Genomic DNA, 16,029 nt, shown 5'->3' with positions numbered 1-16,029 from the left:
AGTTCTGTATTTCCTCCAGTATATTCTGGCATGATCAGCTCAAGATATGAGCCTTTAGGAGATTGGTTTGGATGGTCTTGTGTATCTTCATTTCAGATGGTTCAAGATTTGGTGCTTTGCAAGTTATCTTTCTTCGTGACAGTTGAAGTTGTCTGAGTGTTCTTGAGTTTCAAATGTTGATCGATGAAGATTTGATAAGTGGTGTCGGTATAGATATTTTTGATGATTATAATGTCCTTGTTGGTGTTTCTTAAATATGTCCTATTTGTCTTGACGATCCGCATTGATCATTATGCGAATTATTGGTGATTTTGTTGAACCGGTGATGTTCTTCATGTTATGCGGTTTTCTTGGTGGTGTAGCGCGTTGCGGTTGATCTTGGCATGATTTCCGGTGGTGTTGCATGTTTTGAGATTTAGATTAGGTCCATATTATGTCATGTATATCATCTTATTGGTCTGGTGGTTGATCTTTGTATCTTGTGTTGTGATTTCATAATTCTAAGTTGAGGGTTAAGCCGATCTTGTTGCCAAGGTTAATGAATTGTATAAATAAGTGATATTGTCATGTAAATTAGGTGTCAAGGTTGTGTGTTCATTATCAGAGAGTGGTGTATGTGTGAACAAGTGATTCATCCTTCAGCATTGTGATTGAGTGGAGATTGGTGTTACAAAGCAGACAATTGTGCTTAACTGGAACTGTCATCAGGCATTTGGAGATGTCATTATTGTAGTTCATTCCTTCGGATTGTAGTCCAAATCTTATTGTAAGTCAATGAGACTTCCTTGAGGGTTGTAGCCTTCCAGGTCATTATCTTTTAAGTAGTGAGCTCTAAGCAGAGTGTCTGGATGCATTGCATTGCCTATTGTAATATTTACACATAGTACTGCAGAGTATCATCTTATTGTGGGTAGGTTCCCACCGTGGCTTTTCTCTTAACCGGGTTTTCCATGTCAAAATATTGGTGTTGTGTGCCAACAATTGGTATTAGAGCTAGATCCTCTAGAAGCTTAACCACTTGAGGAGATCCGGGATGGCAACTAGAACTGAAGGTGTTATCTTTAAGAAGGAGAGTTTGAGATTTGATGGAAGTAGCTATGCTATATGGAAGAACTGGATGGAAGTGCACTTGAGATGTCTTGGAGAAGATTACTAGAAGATTACAAATAATTCCTATTTTGCTCCTTTGAATGGACCGGTTACTGTTGATGAGATCAAGGAAGCTGAACATAACATTAGAGTGAAGGAAGCATTGTTGAGTGCCCTGACTGATTTAGAGATGACAAATGTAATGGGACTTTAGACCGCACATGAGATCTAGGAGAAGATTGAAACCCTGTATGAAGGAGATAAACAAGTGAAAGTTGCTAAGTTGCAGAGTTTGAAAGGAAAATATGAGATGTTGAAGATGGGAGAAGATGAGAATATAAATACCTTTATGGCTAAGATGAATGACCTTGTCTTAGGTATCAAATGTATTAGTGGAACTCTTGAAGAAGATGAAATTTTTGCTAAGGTGTTGAGATCTTTGCCTCTTTCTTACAAACATAAGGTAGCTTCTATTGATGAGATTCAGAGTGTGACTTGTTCACCTTTATTTTCCCCGATGTAAGTTCTTGGCAGGCCCGGTTGTGATTGTTGTTTTTCTCTTTAGCCAGCAGGGATGAGCATGCGTGACACTTGGCCGCCCGGCATTGCTCCCTCGGTTCTTCTTTGGTGTCTCATTTTTGAAGCAGCACGGTGGTGACAAATGGCAATGCTTGGGTCCACTCATTTGCGCAGTCTACAAGCGGTTTCCTCGCAACGATCCCCTTTTTTGTAGTCCTTTCTCTTCTGACAGAATCAATTCAGTTCTGGTAACCTCCCTTCCAAGCCGTTAAAGGAATTTGTTTTGTTAGGTGCAGCCCCTGTTGTGACACGCCATTTTTTTTCCGTTCCGAGGAGGTTGTGCCAATTTTGGATCTTCAGGGGAGCTGTTTTTAGAAGCAGTGGTGTATTTAAGGGGGGATTTTTCTGTGGCAAAGGAGGATTGATTTTTTAGAAGAAGAAGAAGAGTCTAATTTGCTAAGTAGGGGTTTTCTTTCATTTCCAGCCTTAAAAGACTATTTGGGATTTTCTATAAGAAGATTATTCAGATTGTGCCTATGGTCTTTGTGATGTCTTTCTTAGCTTATTGTTTATAGTGTTTTCTGTGCTATTGTTGTTGAGAATCCTGACAGACTTTGGGAATATTTTGTCTAAGACTTCACTGATTAAACTATGTTTTTCTATACTTGTTATCTAGTGAATGTGTGATGAATGTGTCCCTTATGTTTTCAAGCAAATTTGGTAGTTGTTTTGATTAGATTTTTGGCTCAGATACTAATAGAAGTTGCAAGTGTTCTTTGATTTCTGTTGGTTCATTTCCTGTTAATGATATGGCGCATCGCCTAAGTAGTTAGCATCTCATTTTCTTAAAAGTATTTGTTTCCTCTCCCTTTCCTCAAAACCCAAGGAAGAGTCAGCTTCTTAATCCCGAAGGTCATTCAGTGTTTCTTTGCACAAGACGATCCCCCAACACTGAATTTCCCATAAGACTGTTCGTCCCCAAAGTAAAATTTAGAGTCAACAGTTCTTTTTTTGGCACGCCCAGTGGGACCATTACCTTTAAAAGCAAAAAAAAAAAAAAAATGCATCCCAGCTAGTTTATGGCCCGTCACTAGGAGTCAAATGGCCATAAATCCCCATCTTCTTTTCCCTCCATTGGTGACCATCCATTCAGCCTCCCTTTCACTTCCTCAAGGTTCCCCTACCATCATATACCCTACAATGGCCCAAATTCCCCCCTGAAATTTTGTGACCTGGGACAATGGTAGCCCTCTCATCCCTCCAGTTCCACTCGAAGTTTGGGGAGCCATTTCGGCAGCTACACTGAAAGCTGTTCCCAAATTCACAGGAGAATATCACAAAACCCCTGGAGAACATCTATAGGGCATGGCTACTGTTTGTACCGTACACGGCATCACCGAGCAAAACGTGGCTTTGCGGTTGCTCGTAGCTTCTTTCAAAGGAAAAGTTCTGGACTGGTTTAGATCTCTAGGCCCTAGTACCATAGGGGACTGGGATCAGTTGGGAGATCACTTCTTTCAGAGATTCTCAGACAAAGTCGACAAATCATCCCTCATGCACCAACTCATTACGATCAAAAGAGCTCCTAAGGAGGCTTTAATTGATTTCAACCTGAGATTCCAGTGAACCTGGCAAAGGATACCATTGTTCGCAAGCCCCCCGACAGATATGGCCTTCGTATTTTATCTAAAAGCTTTCAATTCTGATATATTAGTAATGATCCAATCCTTAGGGGGTAACACTCTTCCGCAAGCTTTTGACTTAGCGGTTCAAGCTGAAAATAACCTTATCGACGCTGGAAAGCTCGCACCTCGCCCTACAATGCCAGTATTCCCCGAAATGTCTACCCAAGTAATGGAGGAAGTGGTCCGAGGACTTCTGCTCCACAGTCTATGTATTCGTTCCCCACTCCTCAAAATACCGTCCATTCCACCTCTCTGGCTGTTGAGGTCAATGATATGAAAAATCTCTTAAGATCTTTCTCTAATGAAATCGTCAACCTAAAAAGAGCTCAGGTTTCTCCTACCAAACCTCCTTTTCAGCAAAATTTCCAAGGAAACAGACCCCCTTACCAACATCCTAATTATCGGGCTGAGAAAAATACCCCGCTGAATGGCCAAATAGTCCCCGTCCCTAATCCATTATAGACCATCCACCTGAACGGCAGTAGAGAATTGACTGTGGGTCAGAATAATTTGGCAGATGATGCCAATTCTTGGTGTTTTCCATGCAACAATGCTCACACCCCGAAGAATTTCCCAAGAGGTAATCTGCAACAAAAGGTCACGGAACAAAGGAACTCAGGTATAATACCAGATGAATCTGCATATACATCCCCTGGCATGGATAATGCGGCTTTTGTTGGTCAAATGCAAGGAATGTCATTACAACAAGAAGCGGAAATTGCTCCTGATCACACACTTTTTTCATGGATGGAGGAGGACGATACAGTACTAACTGTTGAGGAAAGAGCTTCAAAAAATGGGCCCCTTATGGTGCATTCAGACTACAACCTTCATTCTAAAAGGCATTTGACCAGGGAGGATGCTAGTAATATAAGGTCAATACCCATAAACAAACCTCTGGAACCACCAGTCATCGCTTCCGCCTACCCCAAGAAGGAATTCATCCCTTACAAACCGAAAGAACCTAGAATTTCCACACCCCCAGTGTTGGATGTAATAGATCAGATGAAGAAAGCTCCAGCCCATGTCTCTCTCTGGGACCTCTTGATTATACCAAAGCAGAAAAGCCAGCTAAGGGAGGAATTGTCCCATGATCAGAAGGATACAGTCGTAGCAGCTCCGCCACCCTCTCAGACGAATGGAATGGATTGCCTCTCAGCAGTCAACAAGACATGCTCCCCTGCTGCTTTGATAAATGAAGGCTCACCCTCCACTGCACAAGGAGAAGGTAAACCTAAGCCAAATCCTTTTTACCTCACCCTGATAGTCGGAAACAAACTTTTAAATAACTCCATGATAGACTCTGGGGCTAGCACTGCGGTCATGCCTAAGCAGATTACTGAAGTATTAAACATTAAGTATGACCCTTTAAGTAAAGGGGTAATGCAGCTCGACGGGAACAAAGTCCAGATGATAGGTCTCATCAGAAGCCTCTCTCTGACCTTATTTGCATGTCCAAGTATAACAGTTTCCCAAGAAGTAGTGGTCATCGACATCCCTCCCATCTTTGGACTCTGTTTATCCCGAAACTTCACCACCAAAATAGGAGGGTATATGTCCCTAGATTGGTCTCACCTGATTCTCTGTACCCAACATGGCGCTAAGATGAAGATCCTTTCAGAACCTCTTCACGCCGAGCATATAGCTGACCAAGCCTTGATTAATTTCGAGCCTACTCACACCTCCATAACCCATGATGAGCGAAAGGTGGTAGAACTGTTAGAAGATGAAGAAGTGACAGGAGAAATCCCTCCTGAACAAGAAACCTTCCTAAATGAGTTCATAAACTCTGACCCCTTCTCTAATTACCATGCCACCGGCCTAGGAACTTATTGCATTTTTGAAGAGGATCAGCCAATCCCAAAACTCACCAAGGATCCTTTCTCCAAAGATCAGCTGTCTTCGACACTTTGATGGCGCCAAATGTAAAATGGGCTCTGGGGCCGGAGTTTATCTCACCCCTCCGGTGGGCGATCTGATCTGAAGGTCTTTCCGATTACAGTTTACATGTTCTAATAATGAAGCAAAATATGATTGGCTAATTCAAGGCCTGAACATGGCAGAAAAAATGGGCATCAAGAAGCTTAAAGTTTTCGGTGATTTCGAATTAGTAGTACATCAAGTCCGAGGGATATCCAGCGCCAAGCACGTCCGTATGAGATCCTACCGCTCCAGAGTCTGGGATTTAATAGAAAGTTTTAATGCTTTCAATATCACCAGCTTTCCCCGGACACTAAATACCGAAGCTAATCACATGGCAACCATAGGGGCTCATTTTGATCCAGCTGTAGACCTCTTGGCCAGCAATTCAGTAGTCAATATGGTGGTCCGCTCGGCTATTCCTGATAATAATACATATTGGCAAGTATTTGAAAGTGATGAGCATATTGCTCTGTTTATTCAAAGCTTGGGAGAATTTGTCGATCACCTACAACCTAGAATTAAAGAGGCTTATGGAGACCAGATTATCCAGCTAAAATCCAACAAGCTCCCCAATGGTCTGATCACCTTGGAGAATTTTTTTGATCATGAGGATGTTAAGAAAGATAAGCGGAAGCTCATTGCAGCCAAAGGAGATTACATCGAAATGTCAATAGGCCACGGAAGAATCCTCAAAGTAAGCAAAGGTGTTTCCACTGAAGACAGGGCAAAATTGCCTCAATACTATGATGAATATGAAGGCATCATGGTTTGGTCTTACAACGATCTAAAAGGTTACGATCCTAACATCATTCAGCACACCATCGAACTCACAAATGAAGCTAAGCCAGTATGATAAAAGCATAGGCCTGTCAATCCTAAGATCGAATCCCTCATGGCTCAGGAGTTGAAGAAGTTGATCGAGTCAAGGATTATTTATCCTATAAAACACAGTACATGGGTATCCAATCTGGTCCTAGTGAGGAAAAAGAATGGAGACATTCAGCTCTGTGTGGACTTTCGGGACCTGAATCGCGCATCACTCAAGGATCATTATCCCCTACCGTCAATGGAGCAATTATTAAGCACAGTAGCTGGATCAGAAATATTTTCTATGCTCAATGGTTTCTCAGGATACAATCAGGTAAGTGTTAAAATGGAGGATCAACACAAGACCACTTTTACCACCAAGTGGGGGACGTTTGCATATCAAAAGATGCCTTTCGGCTTGTCAAACGCTGGGGCCACTTTCCAAAGAGCCATGGATCTGGCTTTCAAAGAGCTAATAAATAAGATTATCTTAATATATTTAGATGACCTAACCGTGTTTTCTAAACACCAAGAGGATCATTTCGATCATCTCGAGTTAGTCCTGCAAAAATGTCTGGAATTTGGGATCTCCTTGAACCCAAAAAAGTGTATTTTTGGGGTCCCCCGAGGGAAGTTGCTGGGACATATAGTTTCTAAAGAAGGCATCTCTATTGACCCTGACTGGGTCAAGGCTATCAAAGAGCTCCCCCTTCTGGACAACAAAAAGGGAGTGCAGTCATTTTTGGGAAAAGTTAATTTTGTCAGTCGTTTCATTTCTGACTTCGCTGGGATAATAAGACCTATCACTCTTATGCTTAAGAAGGATGTACATTTCAAATGGACCGCCCAAGCCAAAAATGCCTTCGACCAAATAAAGCATGCCATCTGTTCAGCCCCAGTGTTATCTAATCCGGACATGTCAAAAGATTTCATAATGTATGTCTATTCTGGTCAGCATAGTATTGTCATGGTCTTAACTCAAAAAGACACTCAAAAGGGAGGAGAGCACCCTATCGCCTTCCATTCAAAAACTCTCAAAGATTATGAGCACCGCTATAACTTTGTGGAAAAACAAGCCTTAGCTACCGTAAAAGGATTGAAAAAATTTTGGCATTCCATTGCCTGCAACAAGACCACAGTGTAGTAGCTCACCCCGCAGTAAGAGAATACATTATGGAGGGTGACATCATAGAAAAAAGAGCGAATTGGATCACCAAGATCCTAGAATATGATGTTGACATCAAGCCCACAAAGCTAGTTCGCGGGAGAGGTTTATGTGAGTATATAGCGTAGGAGGGTGAATCCCATGCCTTCGAAACCATCCCAGAAGAGACGGTTATGTTTATGCTTGACACCCCTAGCGGAAATTGGATTGACAAAAGGAAAAATTTCATGAAGACAGGGACCTTTCCCGAAGATCTCCCTCCGGCCAAGAGGAGATTCTACCAACTCCAAAACAATGGTTTCCGCCTCATAAATGAAATTCTTTTCAAAATAAATTTCGATGGAGTCCTACTCCGATGTGTAGATCAAGGCCAAACCGATAAAATTCTCCAAGAATTTCACTACAGCCCCTCGGGAGGTCATTTCTCCGCCCCAACAACTGCGATCAAAATTACTCAGGTGGGATACTTTTGGCCATCCCTGTTCAAAGATGTACATGCTCTAGTAAGAGGATGTAAAAAATGTCAATATTACACGGGGAGAGGTAAGAAAGCGGCCATGTCGCTCAGGCTTGTGTCAGTTGAAGAACGTTTTGCTCAATGGGAACTTGATTTTGTCGGAATGATCAATCCCTCCAGCTTAGCCGTACATAAATGGATCCTGACTGCCAGAGACTATTTCACCAAATGGTCTGAAGTTGTTCCCCTGCGGAATTCATCTAAAAATGAGGTACTATCTTTCTTGGAAGAACTGACTTGCTGGTACAGTCCCCCAAAAACCGTTATATCTGATAACGCTCGCACATTCATTGGCTCGTGGATCACGCAGTTCGCTCTTAGCAAAGGTATCTATCTCAAAACCTCCTCTAACTATTATCCCCAAGGGAATGGTCTGGCGGAATCTACTAACAAGAACCTGATCTGACTTATCAAGAGGATATGCGCAGAATATAAGAGGGAGTGGCACCATCACCTGAGGGGTGTATTATGGGTCGACCGCATAACACCCAAGCAGATTCTCAAGAGTTCCCCGTACAAGCTAGTATACAAGAAGGACGTGTTTTTCCCTCTATCACTGGAAATCTCGGCGTTATAGTTGCTAAAATCTATGGATATCGCTGAAAATGGTCCGATGGTTCTAAGGCTAGCAGAGATTATGGAGTTAGAGGAAGCGAGGGAGGCCGCCTTCACAGCTCTCCAAGATAGACAAGAAGTCGTAAAAAGATGGTTCGATAATAAAAAGAGCTCTGATGTTATTTTCGCCCTCGGAGACCTTATTCTAAAGTACAATGAGAGAACAGCAAGGCCAGGTCAACACTCCAAGTTCGACTGCCTATGGGAGGGCCCTTTCCGCATCATAGGATGTAAAGGTTTCAACGCCTTTGAGTTAGAGGACATAAATGGAGACTCCCTCTCCATCCTGGTTAACGATTTTCATCTTAAGCCTTATTATTAAGGGTCCTTCCCCTTTTTCATGTAAATAGTCTACATTATGTGCATATGTGTGGTGTGTATTTATTTTAATTATTTTTAGCTCAAATTGCCAAAAGGGAAGAGAGACTAGATAAAGAAAAAGCAAAATCATTATATTAAGTCTTTCTCATACTATTACAAAATGTGCGGGCCCTCGGCCTCTATCTTGTTTACATCTATCAGTTCCAGCACAAGTCGTGCCTTGCTAAGGACTCAGAGGCTAGTCTCAGTATCCTCCTCCTTAGTATCTGAGTCCCCTTCTTCTCCTAGCCATTCAGAACCAAAAGAACTCTCAGGCTCCCCGTGCATGAATATAACCACCAGGTTAGGAGGTTGATCAGGCAATAGGACTCTTGGGAAGATATAGTCCCTGAAACCAGTATACCATTCTGTGCCTTCCGGAATAGGGACCATCATATGCACTCGCAGAAGAAACTCGGTAGCTAGCTCAGCACAGAACCTGTGGGAGGACAGTGACATGGTTTTTAGGCCATTAATAAGTGGATGCCACCTCACTTCTTCATTCTGAAAGATGAAGCACTCTAAGTCAAATACCATAGGGAGTCCAAGGAAAGGTACGTGATATGCAACTACATCTTCAAGGCCCCCTAGATAATCTAAAGGAAAGAGGGCTTGCGTCAACTACGTGGTCAGTAGCCCAGATTGGCTGCAGTCTAGCAGAGAAGCTACGAAGCGTGAGCAGATATCTGTATTCACCCGGTATCGGTCTGGATTGCCAATGAAATCTTCCCCAAGTACCCATTTGATGGCAACAATTATTAATGGATTTTTCCTTCTTGTCATCTCTTGCAGTCTTCGGTCTGATATATTCCCTAGAAAAGTGAATTGCGCCCTTCTACTGACGAGCCGAACTGGAGTATCCATTTCTTCAGAAACTCTATCGTTATAGCTCGCATTGTGATGAGAGAATGTCTGAAAAGATATGTTTATAGCAAAAATCTCAGTAGATAAACAATAGACAACTTGAGCCCACCCTTGCCCCATTTTAATGCCTTTGCTACACCTCTATTAATTTGCATCATGCGAATTGGGTTATTTCCAAGATATCGGCGTCTAATCAGTCACTTCAAAAAAGGAATGAATGGAAACAGAGAGCCATATGTACTTTCAGGTACGCCCACTCTTAAATGAACCAGCTCCACCAGCCCGTTTCGGCTCACGCGGCCATTATCCCTAGCTGATCTCCTCGATTAAAGAAATATTTGGCCCCAAGGTAGTCTTCCCAAGGATCACCATCACAATCAAGTAGTTTTGGGGAAAGTGGGAATGACGGCTCCCCTTATTCATGGAAGTTGATCGCAGTAGCAGTTTAGTTGGCACGCGTGTCAGCCAAGCCCTAGCTTTCACAAAAAATAAGGCATGTCATGCATTTGAAAGCTCAAAGCTTCTCCCGGTCATCAATTTGTTCATTTTGTTGCCAAGGAGTTAGGCTAGAAGACAACGCGCAGGTTTCCATTTTCAACCTCTAATCTAATAGCAGTTCAGGAAGGGTCGTTTGTTGCCTTGATGGATTCAGAGGCTTCGTCTGCGAAAGCCGCTCCTAGGGGTTTCTGGGTGGATATTTTTGAAGAACTATCTTACTCTTCTCACGCCATCCCACCAAAGAAGGATAATCCAAAGACAAAGGCCAAAAAGAAAGCGACGACCCACAACCCGTCGGTTGTGCTGGATTCCTTAGAAAACATCTACGAGCCTGAGATCTGAAAGCAGCCCAAAAACCTCAGAGAGGCCGCCTGTTCAAGGATGTTGCATCACAGAAATGACCCTCATTCTATCGTGGTGCGTTTATGGAAGAGTGGTGCTCCCCAATCCTTGGTCCCCGTAGTTCCCTACTGTCCTGAACTTATAGCTGCCTGTGCAGAGGCTTTTGATCCTACCTCATTTTTTGTTAGCGGATCTCACTTGAAACTGATCATATCTCCAAAGGCCATTAGGGAGATGCTCTACTCCCCAATCTTGGAGAATACAGAGGTTTTCTCGAAAAGATCCATGGAGGAATTCTGGAGCACCAGGAGGGACGCATTAACTTTCTGTCAGAATGCCCTCAACCGGAGTTCCTCAGCAGGGCCTTCGAAGTTCCCTTTGTCATACAGCGATCTGAAACAAGAGGACCTTAGAGATATTTCATCTACCTTGGCTTGGTTGTGTGGTCATGATAGCGACCAGAATATTACAGCTTTCATGATGGGTTTTCTCTTCAAATGCAGGAAGCAAAGGGAACCTTTTCACTTCGACTTCTCCATGTCGCTAAGGCCATGGTCAAGCAGTTATCTGAATTCCAACAGCTGCGACGTTTCAGGTTCTCTTCAATATTAGTGCACCTACTTCTACATCAGAATGAAGCCTTTTTCGCACAGTTCATGCGCTTGTCCACTTTCAATGAGATGGGAAGTGTATTGTCGGTATCTTGTTGGGCGCCTCTCTTGCTGGCCTCTTATGACTCCTATCAGTTTTTCGACTTGTTCTTGGCACCTGTACTCAAAGATTTTGGAGTGATTCCCAATGAGCCTCTCGCCCATTTCTCACAGGTCTAAATGAACTAGATGCAGAATGAACGCCCTCCTTGCAACTGGTTTGTGGGCCCAGATTTCTCCTTCATCCATGTGCATGGTTTCTCTGAAGAGCCATTCTGGCTACCTACTCATGTGACCGACAGAACCCTAGCTCTGGAAATGGCGAGGTAGCTGGCAAGGGTCGAGCAAGAAATTAGGGCTGGGAAGCACAACATTTCCATCACAGAGGACAACAAGGCCATTGGCCCAATTACCCTAGTAAGAAGAAAGGTAGTGGAGGAAACCCTAACGTCAAAGCTGGTGCAGATGGGTTTCGTAGTAATTGATGACCTGTGGAGTTATGACCCTGATGGCTGCTTGAGCAAAAGAAAAAACACTGTGAAGCATGACCCTCGAGACTCATGGGCGGAACGTACCAACCCCCAAGTTGATGACCCGAGCAAATATGTGGGTCCCAATGATTTTCCTATTTTGGATTGCCCCTCGTGGTTGAAATTTTATTCCCCAGTGCAAAGAGTCAACCCCGCAAAGCCAATCCCTCAGGCATTGTTAGAAAGCATGAAAGTCTTATCCTGGCCCAAAAGAAAAGGGAAAATTTTTGGGTCTATCATCAGGAAGTGAATCAGCTTAGAGCTAGCCTTGGAAACGCACACCTGGACGAGCGTTTCGAGCAGGAATGGAGTAAAGTAAATAAATCTGACAATGAGACAGGTGACAGTTCCTCGCGCGGGGAACCATCTCCTGAGATGGCTGCTCAATAGGAAGTTGGGACTATAAGTACCGAAGGGCAGGAGCCAGAGCCAAAAATCCCTCTTTCTTTAGACAGTGCAACTCGCAGACCTCGTTTGCAGTCTAGTAAGAGGCGGTCTGAGAAGCAGTCCACTGAGGACCCCCCAAAGAAGAAGCCATGTTTTAGTGGGTCTGAGGAGATTGCACCTAATACATCAACGACAACATCAACAGATCTTCAATTGCTGCAGCCTTTGGCCAATCAGGTACGCCCCTTTTTCCCTTCTTCCCATTCTCTAGATGTTCTTGCAGCTGCTCCCACGCCTATCATGCAAACCTTCGTCCCTATTGCTCTTACGTTGGCCCCTGCGGGCATGACAATTAATCCCCAAGATGTGATCGCCCAGACTTCTGCTCCTCTCCCGATCGGAACCCTTATACCTACAACTTTTCAGTCGCCCACATCAGAAGTGGTCTTTGTGTCGCGCAAGCTAGGTTTGGAAGAGTTTCCCCCCCAGAGTATAGCTGCGGTGTCCGCCAGTTCCTTCCCATTAGTGAGTTCCCCTTTTGTCCCGTTATTTTCTCCACTAGCGGTGACTCATCCGGCTCAATCCTCCTTCGCTGCCCCATTTTCACATTTCCCTTTCGTTGTCCCTCTTGGTGCAGTTTTCGTAGGTCAAGCCATCGATCACCCAGATAGTTTCCAGCAGTAGTTTGTTTACGATCGAACCATTGGTTTGAATAAGGCAAATAAGAGGAAGGAGAAGGAAGGTGCTCGTCACGCTCATCCCCACCTGCAGACCCATTTCAGCGAGCAAAGAGATTGCCTTTACTTTGCAAATCTAGTTCCCAAGGTTGACAAGCTAGAATCCCAGATGAGGCCCGATGATTATGAGTTACAAGCAATGGGCGTTAGTCTCCAAAGCACCATGACATCTGACAAGGTTGGGATGATGGAAGAAACTTCTAAAGCAGTGTCCACGGACTTTATTAAGAAGAGTCATCGTTTAGAAAAGCTCCAAGCGGAAAATGCTAGTCTTCGTGATTCTCTTTCCCAGCAAAGGAAGGAAGATAAGGCTCAGGTATCAGAGATCAATCGTCTACAAAGCCTGCTAGCTCAAGCAAACACAGAAAAAGGAAAATTGCAGTCGGCCCTCAACAATGTTGGTTCCCAGCTAAAAGGTCAGGAAGTGACAAGAAATGCAGCTTTGAAGGAAGCGCAAGATAAAGATTCTGAGATACAACGACTGAAGGTTGCTTTCAGGGATGTCGCCCAGGTTCAGATGCAATTGCACGAGGAAATCCTTCTCAAAGAAGGTTATGCCCGTGAACTGAGTGAAGCCCAAGTGTCATGGGCAGATGAGACGATAACTTTCAAAGCCAAACTGAAAGAAAAAGAAGCAAGTCTTGAGCAATCCAGTAAACGTGTTTCAAAGTTGGAAACTCTTCTACAGCAGGAGTAGAACCATACATTACAGTTGCAACAGACCGTCAGGACCAGAGAAGCAAAAATCTTAGCTTTGGAAAATCAGGTGGCTATTGAGCAAAGCAAAATCCAGTAGCTCCAACAAGAAACAGTTGGGAAAGATAATGAGATATCTCGATTGATGAGCCTCCCACCCCCTCAGCCGATTGCCCTAGACTTCTCCACCATGCTGATGGAGCTATATGTTTCTCATTGGGAAAAGGTAAAGCAGTTCTACCCATCTTTGCAGCCGGTATTAAGGTTTCTCAATGATGCGCAATCCCTCTGTGCTGAGGTCGAGCACCTTATAAATAATTCTATGCTTATCATCGGTCCGAAATTTTCGATTGCCCAGACTCTTATTTAGTTGCTTTATTCCGCTCAAGAGGAGGAGCTTAGGGAGAAAGGGATTGCAGATCTTCGACAATTGATCAAAAGGACTAATGTCTTCATAAATCGCCACAGGATAATTATGCAAGTGTCTGCTACTCTGGCACCTTTGCAATTTTCCGTACCTGACATTAAGCAGCGTGTAGAGAAATTTGTTTCTCTAGGCTTACCTTCTCATTTTTCTAGAGATGTTTCTGTGCTGTGGATTGAGCAAGTATTGCAGCAGATTGAGATTTTACAGCAAGACAGAGTTTTTCTGCAACGGTTGGAAAGCCCTATTTCAGTGAATGAAGTGGAAGGTCTTTTGCATCCCCTAGCCCAGCTCTCCACTCTCTTGAACCAAGTCCAAGATGAACCTGTACCTCTGCCCCTGGATGAAGTAATTTGCTTGGAGCAATATTTCCAAGAGTTGGAAGCGCAAGTTGCGCTCTCAGAGGATGAATGGCTGCCCTTGAAGCAGTTTTTTGATCTTTTTCACCCTATGGTGGATTGAGATCTGGTCTTCGAACCAGTAATTTTGGGTTCTTCTATTTCGCAAGCAGAAACGCCCCTAATAGTCGCAAGGAAATGTTCACGTTTATTTTCCTCGATGTAAGTTCTTGGTGGGCCCGGTTGTGATTGTTGTTTTTCTCTTTAGCCAGCCGAGATGAGCGTGCGTGACACTTGGCCGCCTGGCGTTGCTCTCTCGGTTCTTCTTTGGTGTCTCATTTTTTAAGCAGCGCGGTGGTGACAAATGGCAATGCTCGGGTCCACTCGTTTGCGCAGTCTGCAAGCGGTTTTCTCGCAACGGTCCCCTTTTCCGCAGTCCTTTCTCTTCTGATAGAATCAATTCAATTCTGGTAACCTCCCTTCTAGGATGTTAAAGGAATTTGTTTTGTTGGGTGCAACCCCTGTTGTGACACGCCATTTTTTTTCCATTCCGAGGAGGTTGTGCTAGTTTTGGATCTTCAGGGGAGCTGTTTTTAGAAGCAGTGGTGTATTTAAGGGGGGATTTTTCTGTGGCAAAGGAGGATTGATTTTTTAGAAGAAGAAGAAGAGTCTAATTTGCTAAGTAGGGGTTTTCTTTTGTTTCCAACCTTAAAAGACTATTTGGGATTTGTTATAAGAAGATTATTCAGATTGTGCCTATGGCCTTTGTGATGTCTTTCTTAGCTTACTGTTTATAGTGTTTTCTGTGCTATTGTTGTTGAAAATTCCGACAGACTTTGGGAATATTTTCTCTAACACTTCACTGATTAAACTATGTTTTTCTATACTTGTTATCTAGTGAATGCGTGATGAATGTGTCCCTTATGTTTTCAGGCAAATTTGGTAGTTGTTTTGATTACAGTTTTGGCTCAAATGCTAACAGAAGTTGCAAGTGTTCTTTGATTTCTGTTGGTTCATTTCCTGTTAATGATATGGTGCATTGCCTAAGTAGTTAGCATCTCATTTTCTTAAAAGTATTTGTTTCCTCTCCCTTTCCTCAAAACCCAAGGAAGAGTCGACTTCTCAATTCCGGAGGTCATTCAGTGTTTCTTTGCACAAGACGGTCTCCCAACACTGAATTTCCCATAAGGTTGTTCATCCCCAAAGTAAAATTTAGAGTCAACATGACTATTGTGACAAGAGACATGTTAGTTGGAAAGATTGTTGCATTTGAACTAAGTGAATTTGGTGAATCACATGGAAAGTCTAAGATAGCATTTAGAGATTCTGTATCTGGAAAGAAAAAGTATGAACCTGAAGAATGCAAAATATCCAGATATGAAAGAGAAAGAAGAGAGATGGAAGAGCAAGAAAGAGAATTGGATGAGCTTGAAGCATTGATTGCCCAAAGATTACCTAAAGGATCCAGTAAGTATGATGGAAAATTACCCTTGAAATGTTTCTCTTGCAATAAGGTAGGACATAGTCCTTCTAGGTGCCCAAAGAGAATGGCTAAGTATGATAGGCATGATAAATTTGATAATCATGGCAGAAATGATAGATATGAGAAGCATGAGAAGTATGATAAGCCTTACAAGTCTAACCGAAAGTATAAAAAATAGAATAACTGCTATTATGTTGTTTATGAAGGTGTTACATATGAATAATCAAAAGGAGATGAAGTTGTGTTTCTTTCCATTAAAGAAGATGGATCGGTACCTATTGATTTCACTAGCTGCACTATTGAGGAGAAAGATTTAGCTACTAAAGTTGAAGAAAAAGATGAATGGGTGATTGACAGTGGTTGTTCACATCATATAACCAATGATAAAAGCAAATTTATG

The sequence above is a fragment of the Cryptomeria japonica genome, chromosome 7, assembly GCF_030272615.1.
Source record: "Cryptomeria japonica chromosome 7, Sugi_1.0, whole genome shotgun sequence".
In the NCBI taxonomy this organism is placed as follows: domain Eukaryota; kingdom Viridiplantae; phylum Streptophyta; class Pinopsida; order Cupressales; family Cupressaceae; genus Cryptomeria; species Cryptomeria japonica.
This window is presented reverse-complemented; position numbering follows the sequence as displayed.